Raw genomic sequence first — 15,889 nt, 5'->3', positions numbered from 1 at the left:
AAATTGGTTGAAACACTCTCAATAGGGTCACTAACCTTGGTTCACCCTTAGCCACAAATCATCACCATATTAGTAGTTGAGTCATAATAGTATGCATATGAGTTTTATTATGTACAAATTTGGTTAAACATGCATTTGCTCATTCTAATCTTACTAAGAAAGAAAATTATTCTCACTCACCAAAATGTGCATATTTATCAAGAAACTCCATTAAAAGTGAGAAATATATGGTGGTCTTGTGTCAAACCCTAAAGTACTAGAAACGATATTTGTTTGTGTATTGTTACTTTTGAGACATACTCATATCAATGATTTCTCATTTGCTTTATGAGGCCAATGGTGGGACATTGAGAGAATAATCTTATTGATTCAAGAGCATCACTCTTGATGCATTTGCTTGTCACATGGATGGGCCCATCTCTTGCGCGCGTGGTGCACACACACACACACACACACACACACACACACACACACACACACACACACACACACACACAATTGCCAACTTCACTCATTCTTCCTTGAATGAAAGCATGCAAGGAAAGTAAACAAGAGAATACAAGAAATGCTCACATATACCTCTTCCTTTCCATTGTGGTCTAAATTTTGGAGGTGAAATCTTGATGCTTGATTGATTGAAGGTGCATGAATGATAGTGATGGATTTCTCTCACACTCACTTTGACTCTCTCAAGCTCTTTAACTCAACATGCATGCGCACGTGTACATGCGCGTGCACACACACACACACACACACACACACACACACACACACACACACACACACTCTCTCTCTCTCTCTCTCTCTCTCTCTGTGGAGTTGGAACTGGGAAGGAGTGGAAGATAATAGCACAAGGGCTCTTTAAACTTTGTAAACCTATGATAAGTTTGTTTTTATTTTTTGAACCTTAAATAAATGGGGTTACATATAGGGCTGAGCATAATTGTACTCTTTCATATTGCCCATTACAATGCCTATTGTGATTTGTGGCTTGTCAGTGGGATTTACATTTAGAGTGCATAGCTATCCTACCATTTAGGAGCCTCATTTGAATGTTCACACAAATTATATGGACTTTGCAGCTTACACACATGAAAATTGATGTTACTTGTAAATAAATAAATAGAAGTCACATGGAGAATGTGGTGCTTTGATTTTGCATTGAATGCTCTTCCATGTTGCAAAGTTCTTGAAAAGTATTGGTCGAGCTAATAGAAAATGAAAGTTATTATTGAACTCAATACTTTTAGTAGCACCAAACATGAAAACGATTTTAATAATTAGTTTAATATTTTTTGGCTCCTATGTTGGCCTTGTCTACTTTATTTTTTTGCATTTGGACTTTGATTGCTATTTTTGGCACTTGCTAAAAGTTGTGCTTTTGGTAGCTTATGATGCTTTTGAAATCTTCTTTTATATCCAGATTTTTAGTTACTATTTTTAGTAATTGCCATATTTGTAGTTATTATCCTTGGTAGTTACTAAAATTGGATAACAATTGTGTCCTCCAAGATGATTACTAGTCCCTTGGTACTCTCCAATGAAGTGTGTAGTAGCACACACCTTATGTTCTTCTCATGTTGTAGGATTCTTTGAAATCACTACTAGGACACAAATCTAAAAGGTATTATGAAACTCTATTTTTAGCAATGTTGAATGTGAAAATAATTCTAAAAATCATTTAAATGTTTTTTCAACCCCTACCTTCGACTTCTATACTTAAGCATTTTGATTTTGGTTGCTATTTTTGGAACCTTTTGAAAATTATGCTTTGGTAGTTTATAGTACTTTTGGTAGCTTGACTTGAATGGCTATTCTAGTATGGTTAATTTTAATAGTTGCTACTTTTGTAGTTATTGCAATTGACTTAGATTTACATCCTCCTAGATGAGTGCTATTTACTTGGCCCTCTTTACAAAGGTAGTGTGCAATAGTATGCACCTTATTCTCATCGCATGTTGCAGGATTCTTTAAATTTTTTGCTAGAATTCATGGAACATTTAAGTTATTACAAAACTCTTTTTTTGTAGCACTAAAAGAAAAAATAATTTCAAAGTATTTGTGGCTCCCAACTTGGTCTTCTCTACCTATTTTAGCATTTCAAACTTTAAGTGATATTTTTGGCACCTTCTAAAAATGGTGTAATAGTAGTTTATGGTGATTTTGATAGGTTCTTTAATATTTCATATTATTTTCTATAGATATTTAAATTCATGAACATTTACACCCTCCTAGATGAGTGCCAATCCCTTGGCACCCCCTTAAATGACCAATGTAGTGTGTAGTCGCAAACACCTTAAACATGGAATGATAGGACGAGTGATTAAGGCTCAATTGACGAGTGGTGATTATTGTGGATGTGCATGGTGCCTATTTACTCCAAGTTAAGTGGGTAGTGGTAGGATGTTGTTGGACAAGGGATTGTTGCACTAGCTTTATAGACTATAAGAAGGTGGTGAAATGTGCTGGATGATAAGGCTTTTCTAAAGAGGATTCTGTTGTTGATATTAGGACTCTTAATATGACGAGTCCTTCCATGATAAATGTGAGTTGAAGTGTTAGAAATGAGCAATTGCAAGGTGTGAAAGGTTAAAGAACTTGTTATCAAAAGTGGAGATGAGGGGAGCTTGGTTTCGCCATTAGCCTTGATAGCTATATTGTAAAACCATGTACATACCCACTTCTTAAGGGGAGCACTAGTCTTCTTGTCTATATAACATATATTGGTGGATTGGGAGAAGGGTCTAATACTAGGTGTTCTAAGACTCCCTAGGTATATCCCACACTTGAGGACCCAATTTGTGTGAATAATATGTGAGGACCCAATCTATTTATAAGTTGTAGTGCAAATAATATATGAAAGCATGTGCTTACCTAGACCAATATAGAAGTATAAAAGGTTGAAGTGGATTGTTGTTGTTGTTGTAGCAAAGGTGTCTCCATTATTATGAGATAGGAAATATTGTTGATGATGAAGTATGGGAAGCATGAAGAGGATTGTAACGGGAGAGTTAAGATGATGGATGAACATTAGTGTTCTATATAAATGGAAATAAATGTACATATAGCCCTTATGATTCAATTTCTAGATGGTAGTTAGGGATTATCTCATGGGGAATTTCTTGTTTTCTCTTGCTATTTGTTTGTTTGTTTTATTGTCACTAGTGTAGATGATTGGCATTTTAGGAGGAAAAGAGGTGTAGGTGACTTAGGTGTTCAAGTTGAACACTATGCAAGAAAGAGCTTTCTAGATATATCCCGAACCTGATGTGCCCTAAGCATGTGTGGGGTTAGTGTTTGGCTCGATGAGAGCTCAACAATGGGAGATTGGATGCAAACTTTTATTCTTTAAAGAGCTTGATAAGTTTGAGTATCAACTACATCTAGGCTCTCACTTAGTTGTGGGCCATACTCCTTTGAATCATATATGTTCTTCCTCTCTCTCTCACATGAATAAAGAAGGTTAGAGAAACAAGAATGTAGTAGACTCACCTACTTATCTTCACCATGTTGTAGTCCAAAAGGATAGAAGGCTTGTTGATAGTCTCACGATTCATGCATCACACGTCAAGCCACCATATCTACTCCATATCTACATCCTATAGCTCCAATGTTGAGAAGATAAGAAAGAAAAGAAGAGGATGGAGAATATATTTTCTCAATTGGTCCCTCACTTTCTCTCTCCCTCTCCCTCTCCCTCTCCCTTATGCACTACCTCTCACTCAACTTCTTACCCTTTAAGCTATGGATGCAAGACTCAAGGCCTTGGTCTCTCACTCACTTCATACTCTCACTCTCAAGAAATGGTTGCCACAAGTTGATAGACTAAAAGACAAGAGAGTATAAACTCAATAATTGCATGCGCAAGAATGAGCTATCTATTTTCTTTTATACATTATATACATTAGGTTTAGGGCTTTCACTTTTGGTTGGGAGCTCTCCCCTTTTCCATTGGGATTATATTGGTCATTCTCCTTGGTGTATATACTAGCTCTTTGTGGACATGGCTACTCTAGAAGCAAATAGAGATTTCCCACAACCCTCACATTTTTTGTGGATCTTCTAATGTAACTTTGGAAATCATTTACAATTTGCAGGGGGGGCGAGTCTAGTTTTCATTGAATTTTTACAAAGTAAAAATGTCTTTCACTTGTAAGTGATGGTGGGTGAAAAACATTACATGAGCACCTTACTAATGAAAGATATCTAAAATAATATATTGACCTCTTCAAACTTTAACATAGCTTGAAAAAGTACTTTTTGGCACCCTTCATCACTCTTCACTCCTTGATTGGCTTCTAGCTTGTCTTCAACAACTTTTCGTTTGTGAGGGTTAACATGTACCCCCTTGCTAGCCAAGTGCCAAATCCCGTGGCACACTCAATCAGTGTAGTGTGGTGGCCATCAAAAGATCTAGATCTTGGATGTGCATATGGAATGCCTAGCATGGAATGATGGTATGGAATGACTAGTGTTGACAAGGATTGTGGATTGTTAAAGCTCATTATTACCATGCTCCATCTTTAGTTATTTATACAAACAATATGCTCTCCTTGGGGGTATGCTTGTCTAACTATAAAGTGTATTGGTGCATGTGTAAGTACAACCAAGGAGATGAAAAGTTTCTTGGTATGTGTCCTGCACTTGAGGACCTAGTTGGTGGAAGGGTGTGTGCAGCAATTGCACTAAGGGTGATGACTAGTCTCTATTGACCAGGCTGGAGGTCTCATGTTTTTGATGTGTTGTGAATTTGTGCAGTAGGGGGAGGATGGGGCTAGGGGATTAGAGATGGAGAAGGTTGGTCTGACGTTCTCTAATTTGAGGACCCGTAGTTGTAGGGGTTGTCAAATGTGCCTAATCTAGTTTATTTTTTCTCCTCCCCCCCTCTTTTGGACTAAATAGAAGTGAATATTAAAACCTAGGGAGTAGTAACAATCTTCATGATAGGCAACTTTAGCTCTACAAATACTCTTTTAGTTGCTCCCATAATAGAATGTGCAATTCTAGGAAGAATTGATGGGTACCACAAGTGAAGTTGTTATCAACCATATCCTCTAGTAGAGTTGAAGTAATGCTCAAAGATGGAGCTCTGCCATTGTGACTTTGTTAATGATATCTTTGAAATCAAAGAAGAGTGATAATAATCTCTCCTTGCACATCATTGGTTTTTTCTCCAACAACTTGATTAGAAGCCTTAAGTAGATGCAAATGGTGACAAAGGCTAGGTTAAGGAAATTGTTGAAGTTTTTGACGAAGTCGGAGAAAGATTCCTTTAGATCCCCAAGCTAGAACATATATGCCTACCTCTTGTTGATGGCTCCGATCTTCTTGCATCAACAACGACGGTTCCCTTCAACCATCTACGCAATGGGCCCAGTGTTCCTAACCCTACCTTTTTGTTTGCAAGTGCATGTTATGTCTTAAGGGTGGGGACGTCAGCATCTAGTCGGTTGACAAGTCCCAGGCCGTGTCGATCAATCTATCCCAACCGATAAGGTTTTAAGTGTGGGGATGCGTCCCTACACATCTAATGTGCATACCGTCTGCATATATCATTACCCAATCGTGTGTGTCTACCACGTACTAGTTTTGCCCTGATAGGGTCCCTTACCCAACCACCGACCCTCGTATCCCCTGTCGTCGAGGCCATTTCCCTTGCGGTTACTTTTATTGCGCAATTTTTTTCATTTTCTATGTGAACACACCTTACGTTCACCAAACTTCCGATCCAACCTTACCCTTAGAGTTCTTTGTTTTCCCAACCTAAGGATAGCCCTTCAAGAGAGATGGGAGGGGAAGGAGGCATGGATAGAATGCCTGGTTGAGCTCGAATGCTTATCGAAAACTCGACTTCTAGCCACCCATGCGCTAATATGCAAGAAGGCAAGACACAAAAGCTCATTTGACAAGCATGTCAAGCAACGAGACTTTGAATGAGGTGATTTAGTATTGCTAATATGTAAGAAGGCAAGACACAAAAGCTCATTTGATCAGCATGTCAAGCAGTGAGACTTGAATTTGGAGATTTAGTATTTCTATACTTAGTCAAGGGACATACATAGAAAATGAAATTTCGGGGGTTAGATCCTTTCAAAGTATGAATGTGTTGTACACAGTTGACTTGACAGTGTTGAAGAAAATGGATTGAACATGGAGCATGTCTACTACCCTTTTGTCATGTGTGTTTTTCCATCTCTCACTTTGATTTTGTACATGGTATCAGAGCAAGTTATTGTCCTTTTCTCAATATACACTCAAGCTAGCTCTGTGTGAGCTATTGGAGCTACCACTGCCAGAATCATCAAGTGGAAGAGGTGCAGATAAAGGCCAGAATTTGGAGAGTAATTCTAAGAAGTGAGCGACGAATGGGTTTGTAGCATTCCCTTTCCTATGGAAAGGCTCATCATGTGGTTGCGCAAGAGACATTATGCAAGGCCCGAATTCCACACTAACTCTCAACTACCTTTTGGAAGAGTACCATCTCATTTTTTAGGTTCAATGCCTACTAATCACAATCAGCCTATTTTGAGACAACAACCTTTTTTTGAAAGGGAATTGAAAGACAAAATCGTTTTGGAAAAGTACAATGGATAGTCATCTTCACCATCTGACCTAGAAGAATGGATTTCAAAATTAGAGTTATATTTTGATATATTCCCTAGAATTGATGATATGAATATCCATTTTTTCTCATTATATTTGGAAGGATTTGCACATACTTGTTAGAGATATATTAAGACACAGAATATACTAGTAGAGAGTTGGTATGTATTCAAGGCACTTATGATTAAGGTCTTTGTCTCCTCTTGAAAAAAAGAATTGACACGAAGATGGTATGGATTAAAGTAACGAGTCCTAAATTTATGGGATTATACAAACCAATTCTTGAGTCTCATCATGTATGTAGAGAATATAAGTGATGAAGCTAAACTCCATAAGTATATGTATGGTTTAAAACCTTATTTATTTAGCTTTGAAACAAAATTCTGTGTTAATTGCTTGAAAGAGACAAGTCCAAAATTTAGAGGTGAATAATGAATCCCTATTGTTGACAATCCTTTTTGGCAATCTATGTAGTCTGAAAATCTCTTGAGAAACAACCTAGTAATGTCAGATGCTTTGGAGGTAGTTTTCATAGAAATGATGGGAGTAACCTTTCTCAGCATATCTATGACTACTAGGATTGAGTTATAACCTTCTCAAACAGTTGAAAAACCAACCACAAAATCCATACTGATGAATTCCCATTTTGTTTTAGGAATGTCAAGAGGATGTAAGTCTCTAGGGAGTTTGATCCTTTTAGCCTTTATTCACTGATAACTTAGGCATTGAGTTACATACTTTAATACATCAGCCTTCAGTCCTAGCCGATAGTAACTCTTCCTTACTACATTTACAATCTTTGTATAGTTGGGTGTGTAGCTATTAGACTATCATGGGCCTCCCATAGAATCTTCTTCTTAAGGTCCCAACTATTGGGCACACACACCATGTGCTAACTATAGAAAATTTCCCTCAATGTGGTAAGGCTTGAATTTGGCCTTTACACTTTGGCTATTTTTCCTAGATTGAACGGATCTTTTTAGCTCAAGATAATCAAGGTCTTCAGGACTTTCAACAACTATAATCTCTAGGATGGGACTGCTAGGTGTGGAAATTAATCTTGCAGCAAGTCCTCTATTGGTTGGTTTTTCCATTATTAAAGAAATAGGAAGGACTTCTTGATAAGGACATTATGTACTACATTGTCCTTGCCAGGTTGGAATTTTATTCCACAATCTAATTCCTAAAGGGCTTCAATCCATCACCTATGTCTCATGTTGAGATTAGTTTGTTGGGTAAAAAATCCACTTAAGACTTTTGTGGTCTATCACGAGTGAATCTTCTCCTAAGAAAATAGTGATACCATAATTCAGGTCACGAATGACTGCTAAAAGCACAAGGTCATGTAAAGCATAATTCTTCTCATAAGGCTTAAGCTTGCAAGAAGAATGTGTCACTAGACATCCTTCTTGAGTAAGAACACATCCTTGTGCCATGTTACTTGCATCGGTAAGTAATAACCTCAGACTCCTTTGTAAAATTTAGCAATTTTAGGATGGGGGTGGTAGTAAGACTTTGCTTTAGTTTATCAAATCTCTCATGCTCTCATGATGTCCATGTAATTTTTATTCACTTTTTAAGTAGTTCAGTGAGGGGTTCTGCTATTAAGGAGTAATCTTTAATAAAAATAATTTAAATAATGTACACGTTGTGAGTCCTAGAGATCCTCATATTTCTCTAACACTTTGGGGTGGGCAGCTGTGGAACTGCAAGTGGTTGTGCTTGAGCTCTTTTGCTTGCTTGATCTAACATTCTGGCCCTCTTCTTTTTTTCTTTTGCCTTCCTTTCTGATGTGGCATCTTGTTCTTGAGGGGGCTCTGGTTTTGTGATGAGGGGGGTGGTGGGATTCTCTCCTCATCTTGTTGCTTTCCTTCGCGGCTTGATCCTACCCATGCCTCCTGGTGTTGTCATTCTTAAAGTTTCAGGGTGCCAATCTCCTCTGGTGTCAAGCCTGCTCCTAACCGTTTCTCTTGCTAACCTTGACTAGTTGAGTCGAGGCTTGCATCTTGGACCTGGGAGCACAACCCTTTTTTGATCGCCTTCCGGGCTATTTCTAGTTTCCTTTTAAGCATATCAACTGCCTCCTCCTCCTCAGAGAGTGTGATGGCTAAGATTGTGCTGATGAAGGCATGTTGTTGGATGGGCTAGGTTAAGCAGTGCCTGCCCTGCCTTCGCTAATATTCGGCCTCCCTTTGCAACAAGGGCCAATCAGCTTGCTAGATCTTTCACTTGCTTCTCACTCTTGGCTTCCCATTCCCTTGCCTTCTTTTTCATTTCTTCTAGGCCCTCGCTTTGCCTTTGTGACAATGCCACTATCACTGGCTCCTACCTTTTCCATTTTTGTATAAGGTCCTCTTTTTCTTTTGTTAGGTGCCCGATCTTCTCCTCTACTGTTGCTCATTCTTCCCTTTGTCATTGCGTTTCACATTCTACTTCTTCTCTCTCTTTTTTCCATTCTTCCTGCTCTTGTGCTCTCTCTACTTCCAATGCGGTGAGCTCTTCCATGCCCTCTTGAAGTTTTCTCACCTGTGCTTCGAGTTTCGCATGCTGTAGAACCAGGAGCTTGTATTCCCTTTGCATTGTGACCAGCTCCTGGTTCTCTTCCTCTAGAACTTTTTCGCCACTGTTCTTCGTCATCTTCCTTGGCCCTTAGCTCTGCTTTCAGCGCATGGATTTATTTGTGTTGCAAGGCCACTTGGCGGGTCTTTTCTAGCTAGGAGGCATTTGCCATTTCCCTTTCCTTTTCCAGCGTTGCCACTCCCGATCTCTTCTCCTCCTTTTCCCTTTGCAACTGAGCGTAGAGCTCCCTGACATGCTCATCCTGGTCTGCATTAACCGTGGTGATAGCATCTACCTTTGGTCGCTTGGGTCCCTATTGAGATTCGGTGTCTACAGCAATCGATCTTTTCACTCCTATAGTTAGGGTTCCCACACTGGAGGTGGGCATTGGGATATGTGCCTTATTGACTAAGAACTACACCCATGCCATGAGGTTGTTGGAGTCCATTGTGGTTGTGGTGCATGGCGTTATTGTGATGGTTGGGGTAGTGGGCAAGAGGTTAGGTGGGGTTGAGTGGAGCATGGCTTTGCCGTTTCCTTCAGGGATGGGTGGAGGCAAGTCTTCTGCTACTTGGGCATTGGTTCCCGACTTGTCCTGCCTAGGCGGGCTCATTGCTGCTCATTTCTCCTACCTGCACTGTTGTTCAATGGACATGTGTACAACTTGTGCTAGGTCCTCCTCTTCATTCCTTCTCAACTCCTCATCTTGTTTCATAGCTCTTTTTGACTCAGCCTTGGCTTTAAGTAGGTTTGCTTATTCTTTTTTCTTCCTCTCTTCCTCCTGCTTCTTCTTCATTGCCTTCTTTTAAGGCGTCTTCGCCATCCGTTTGCTTGATTGAGCTTCTTGCTCTTTCTCTTCTTCACTAATCGTCCTCTCACTTGATGGCTCTTTGTCGTGGCGAGGAGGTGGCTTCTCAGGCATTTCATTTGATCCCTCTTCTTCGTCTTGTGCCTCTTTTATAGCCTCTTGGATAAGGGTAGTCAAGACTCCTCCATACCCTATGAATGTGGCCTTGACCGAGGGCTTCTTCTTGTCAGTTCACTTTGATGCTGGGGATTCTCCACCCACCGGTCTACTTCCAAGGTCGAGTGTCTTGGCTGATTGGTCTATGGTTCTCCTAGCATAGCCGTTCCAATCCACTTCATGCAATGAATGAGCAACCACTCTCTCCAGCACGGGCGCAATGATCCTATGCATGGGCGAATTGTACCTTAGGCTGGAGAAAAGGGTGTGGATAACCTTTGCTTGCAATCAGACTTCCGCGTTGGGAATGTCTTGGATACTTATCCCATCGTTTGTTAAGATGCTTTCCTTCTTCATCCCCATCATGGCATAGACGTATCTTTTGTGCCTTTTCTCCACCTTTGGTTCCAATCCCAGTGCCTTTTCCACTAAGGTCTTGTTGAGTGGGACCTGACCTGCTTGGTTCCTTCCTTGCTTGCCAAGGACACTGTCCCACTCTCCTTATCATGGTCATATGTCCTTAGGAATTCCACACACTTAGTGCAGTCAGGCTCTTGTTCGAACTTTTGAATATACGTGGTGAGGTTGCACTAATCACAATCTTTCTAGCGGCTTCCTTGCGCTGGTCACCACCCCTTCGATGTTGTGGATGCTTCTAAACCTGAGCTGGTTGTATGCCCGATTTTCAAGGGTTAGACCGTACTTGGCTCTTTCCTCTTCCATGAAGGGTAGGAAATGGGCTCGATCTTGCTGTGACATCTTTGGCTCTTGTCATAAGCCATGGTTTGCCATTAGTGCTTTTCCACCTAACTATTCACTAAAGAAAACACTTCATGCTTGGCAAATAAACTCATTTTTAGTACATAATTAAACTTTTTCCTCCAAACAGTCTAAGTACATTGCGTCCAAGTTTTATTGTCAATTCCTTAGTCACAAGTTGTTTTGTCCTACTATTGAGGTTCCTCATGTTTCGCATGTGTTATTTTCCTTTATAGTTCTTGTTATGTGTTTGGTTTGTTTTAGCACGCTTCCCCCTCTCTGAATTGAGAAGAATCCTTCCTAGGATTAAAGGGTTAGAGGATGACGGCCGTTCATCACATAGTGTGAGAGCTTTACCTTCGAGCCACGCATAGAAATTCAGATTATACTCGAGATTGGCATAGCTATCCATCTCAAAAGGGCAAATGCCTATGTGCGTAATATAAGTGTGGATGTCAAGTAAGAAGTCATCGGAGTCCATTCGACTAGCGACATGCAACTCCTCCTCTATCATGATGTGATCTAAAAATGGATGTCCCTCAATGTGTTCTTCTAAGGGTTGCTTACGAATAGAAGTCAACACCCTATAGGAAGTTGGAGCGACATAGGTTGGGTCATATTCAGATGCTTTGATTGTGCGTCACTGTTCAGCATTGGACATTATTTGATATCCCACTTGCTCCCATTGCAATCGTAGAGCGTACCATTTTTGTAAAAAGGAGGGGTCATGGTCGATAAGCTATTCCAACTTCACGATTTCTTGATTTGTGGCCGAGGTTGTAGTCTTGTTATATAACGTAATAGACATTGCTTGATGGCTTGTTTGTGTGATATGTCAGTTGCAATTAATTCCTGAGCTGCTTTGGAAGCCTTGCCGAATACAAATTCTGACTCTTCCCAAGAGCAAGTGAGTGTTCGTACTTCCGTTGCTATAGATTCATCCAAAAGGTCTAAGTCTAGTCGTTCGTAGCTTTTAGCCAAGGCCATGAAAGTAGCATCCAAGCATCGGAGGGAAGCAACCAAGTCATCCCCTGTATTTTCAGCAAAGTCCACGGCCAAGTCTAAGATTGGCCATCGCTCATAAGAGGGTCGAAGGCCGGTGAGGCTTAACATGACTAGAGAGTTCAACAGGCAATAGTCGTAGTTTGGGTTGTTCTTTAGGTTAGAGCTTGGGCTCACATTTGATGGGTTTAGTGGGAGTTGTGCTTGTTAGGCCACTAGATGCATTCGAGATGTGAGAAGTATCATTAGCGCTAGAGCTGGGCATTTTGCTAGTAGTGGGCTGCGATTTTGGGTGATAGATTGGTTCAGGCCTTGCTGAGCTAGACTTTGGAGGTTCTACGGACTTAGCGACCTGATTCTCTTGTGTTGTGAGTGTCTCTGGCATGATGTTTCATGTGGTCATGTTTGAGGGTGGCATTTGAGTAGGGCCTTTGGTTGTTTTGGCTTTAGGTAGTCAAATCCAGGTGTTACCTGCGTAAATAGCCTTGCCCTTGCAATAAGATCTTGGGGACCCATCGTGGCTTGACCATGCGTCGATGTTTATGGCAAAGCCTTGGCTTTCTAGGTTTTGGGTGTGGATGATGAGCCTTGCGAGGCCATGGGTTTCTATTCTTAGGTGGCCCTCCCTGTTTAGGTACCCATTTGAACTGGGGTTCATGGGCTTCAGTGTGGGTTCTAGTGGGTTGTTGGCCTTGAGGATAGGTGGGTTATGCTGAGTCACGACCCCCCTCCTTAGCCTTGGCGGTGGGTTTCTCTACCAGTGGCTTTGTGGACTTGAAAAGAGTCAGACCGCCCTTACTAAAAGTTGTAACTATGTAGACGTTACCCATGGTGAGGTGGATGCACTGCGACTCGTAGTCGACATTGCAATGAGCTTGCTTCTTGAAAGTTCGTCCTAATAGCGATTTTGTGCTTGTATTCTTAGTGTTGGGCAACACATAGAAAATTATTGGCATGCTTTCAGACTCAATAGAAACTGCAACCTTGCACTTTCCTAGAAGTTTGTAGGGTTGGCCTCCATAAGGGGTGACACTAGCATTAGTGGGCTACAACTGCGGTTTGCCAATTTGGTCCAATGGTCATAAGTCAAGATATCAAATCAGCTCCCTCATCGATCAATGCGTTGATGGTGCATGTTTTTGGCAGTGGTCGTCATGTGTAGGTAAGCTAGTGGTAGTGCTTCCTCATCCTCACTATCCATCTCGGTGATAGTGGCTACTCGTACATTGATAGGTAGTGTTGGCATTGGGGGCTCATGCAATGGGTGCGTGGGGGGGACTTCTTTATGTGGCTGCCATTGAAGAAGCCTATACCCTCTCCCTCTAGGGTTTCAAGTTCTACGTTGCCAGTTTGGCTAACGGTTCGAACCTTGAAAGGTCCTAGCCCCCAAAATTTTAATTTTTTCTTATGTCCTTTGATTGAGTACTGTAGTACTAAGTCACCCTGTTCGAAGTTGCGCTGCTTGACATGCTTGTCAAACCAGCTTTTGCATCTTGCCTTCTCGCATATGAGCACATGGGTGGCTAGAAGCTGAGTTTCTGTTAAGCGTGCGAGTTCAATTAAGTGTTCTATCCATGCCCCCTTTCTATCCCATCTTTCTTAAAAAGCGATCTTGAGGCTTGGTACCAAGAATTCCAAGGAAAAGATTGCCTCTGTAAAAATACGTCACAATCTAAAGGCGGTCTGTCCCACCGCCGTCTTGTAAGTCGTGAGGTAGGCCCACAAGGCCACCATCAATTTGTTATCCCAATCACTGCGTGACGCAGAGATGACCTTGGTCAGAACATTCACTAGGATTTTATTTGTTGATTCAACTTGACCGTTTTCCTATAGGCAATATGGTGAAGATTTTCGATGAATGATTAGAAAGGATAGGAGGTGAGCTATCACTTTGTTGATGAAGTGGGTGCCTTGTTCGCTAACTAGTTCGATGGGGCAGCCAAATCGTGAGATCACTTGCTCCCATAGGAACTTAGCGGTGGTCCGAGTGTCATTCTTTCTTGTAGCTCACACTTCTGTGTTGAGAATATCAAATGATACGTGGTATGTATGCCCATAGAGGCTAAATGTGTGCCCAAAAGAGGCTTGCCCATAAGTGGCTTTGTATGAGAGATATGACAAAGATGTATGCTCTAGAAGATCTAGAAAGAGATGTCCAAAATCCCATATGCACAGTGAGGTACAATGGCACTATCCAAAAAGCTATAAAGGCATGTACTTGGTTGACACTCATTTAAAAAGGAGAATGATACAATCAATTTGAGTCACTCAAGATTGTGTTTATGAGTCCAAGCTAATCTATCTTGGAACCTAATTCACTTGAGTTACAATTCCTCGTTCTGATAATGTACCGTGTGTTTGACTTACGTCCACCATAGCTAATCTAGCTCTAGATCCGTGTTTCGTGATATGGTATCAGAGCCATGGCGAGCTAGTTCTAGCATCACTAGTGAGTCATATACTAGCATAAACTTTTGCTTCTTCTTTTTTCTCTTCAGCCCCCTGTTTGTCAAAGAATCAGTCGCCCCTGGCTCTCCCCGCCTCTGCACAAGGCACCCTGTAGTACGAACTCCTAGAGCTCATCCCCGATGTAGGCCTCTCTGACATCAAGCAGGCCTATTGGTAGATGGCTAGGAAGTACCACCTGGATGTCTGCTCCCTGTCCGAGGAGGAATCCACTAGACGGTTCATCGAAACCCAGGAGGCCTACGAGACCTTTTCTGACCCCTAGCACAGGGCCATGTATGACCGTGCTGTCGCCATGGGCATGGCCAACGTCTTTGCTATTGCCGCTGGCGGAAGGGTTCCATGGAACGCTACAGAGAGGGAATTTCACCCATCTGATTGAGTGTGCTATCGTCACCTTTGGAAAAGAAGAAAACTAACGCAAGCTGCATCCAAGCAAGCAGCAAATGAGCAAAGCTCCACAGTTCAGCAAACTCAAGTAATAGCAAGTCGTAGGTTTGAACCCAAAGGAGTAGATGATAAATCAGGCGCTGCGTTGGAGCCTCAAAGGGAAGCCTCACATTTGACATTAATAGATTTGTTGTGAACCACAGTAGCAAAGAAGCGACATTTGCAATTTGTCATGTGTTCTTTAAACCTTGTCCTAAGGTTCACAAAATCAAAAAGGCTTTAACAAGGCCTACTGTAACCTGTTCTACTCATAATCTTGATCTGAAAAGTAAGTTTATGCTTCATTGATTAAAATCCTTATAAATGCTATCCAGAGAAATATGTATCCATCCCAAGTTCATTAAGTAAAAGAAATGTGTTAAGAAGGCTGGAACAAAAAGCATGTACCACACATCAACAAAAGGGACAAAGAGCATAACCAAGGTAAAGAGTATGAAGACAAAAAGAGAAGGAGTCCAAGAAGATTAAAGACACCCAGAAGATCGAGAAAAGCAAAGGATGCCAAAGAAGCATGGAAAAGATAAAGAACTTTCCACTGCTGACAACAAAGAGTTTCCCATAGTGGATCTCTTGTAGTGGATCTTTTTTCCCATAGTAGATTTAAAACCCTTACCAAGAATTGTAAAGTTTCAAGCCTTAACTTGACTAGGCTGCCAAAGAGCTAGTCTCCCGGTCCATGTTCACATGAAGGGGGGGCAAAAGCCAGCAAGGGTAGAGACTCATCATTTGAGAGGGGGTGTTGAGAATAGCAAATGATGTGTGGTATGTATGCCCATAGAGGCTAAATGTGTGCCCAAAAGAGGCTTGCCTATAAGTGGCTTTGTATGAGAGATATGACAAAGATGTATGCTGTAGAAGCTCTAGAAAGAGATGTCCAAAATCCCATATGCACAGTGTGGTACAATGGTACTATCCAAAAAGCTATAAAGGCATGTACTTGGTTGACACTCATTTAAAAAGGAGAATGGTACAATCAATTTGAGTTACTCAAGATTGTGTTTATGAGTCCAAGCTAATCTATCTTGGAACCTAATTCACTTGAGTTACAATTCCTCATTCTGATAATGTACCGTGTGTTTGACTTAC

The sequence above is a fragment of the Lygodium microphyllum genome, chromosome 4 (assembly GCF_053477565.2).
Source record: "Lygodium microphyllum isolate KBCC chromosome 4, Lygodium_microphyllum_v1.1.10, whole genome shotgun sequence".
Classification (NCBI taxonomy): Eukaryota; Viridiplantae; Streptophyta; class Polypodiopsida; order Schizaeales; family Lygodiaceae; genus Lygodium; species Lygodium microphyllum.
This window is presented reverse-complemented; position numbering follows the sequence as displayed.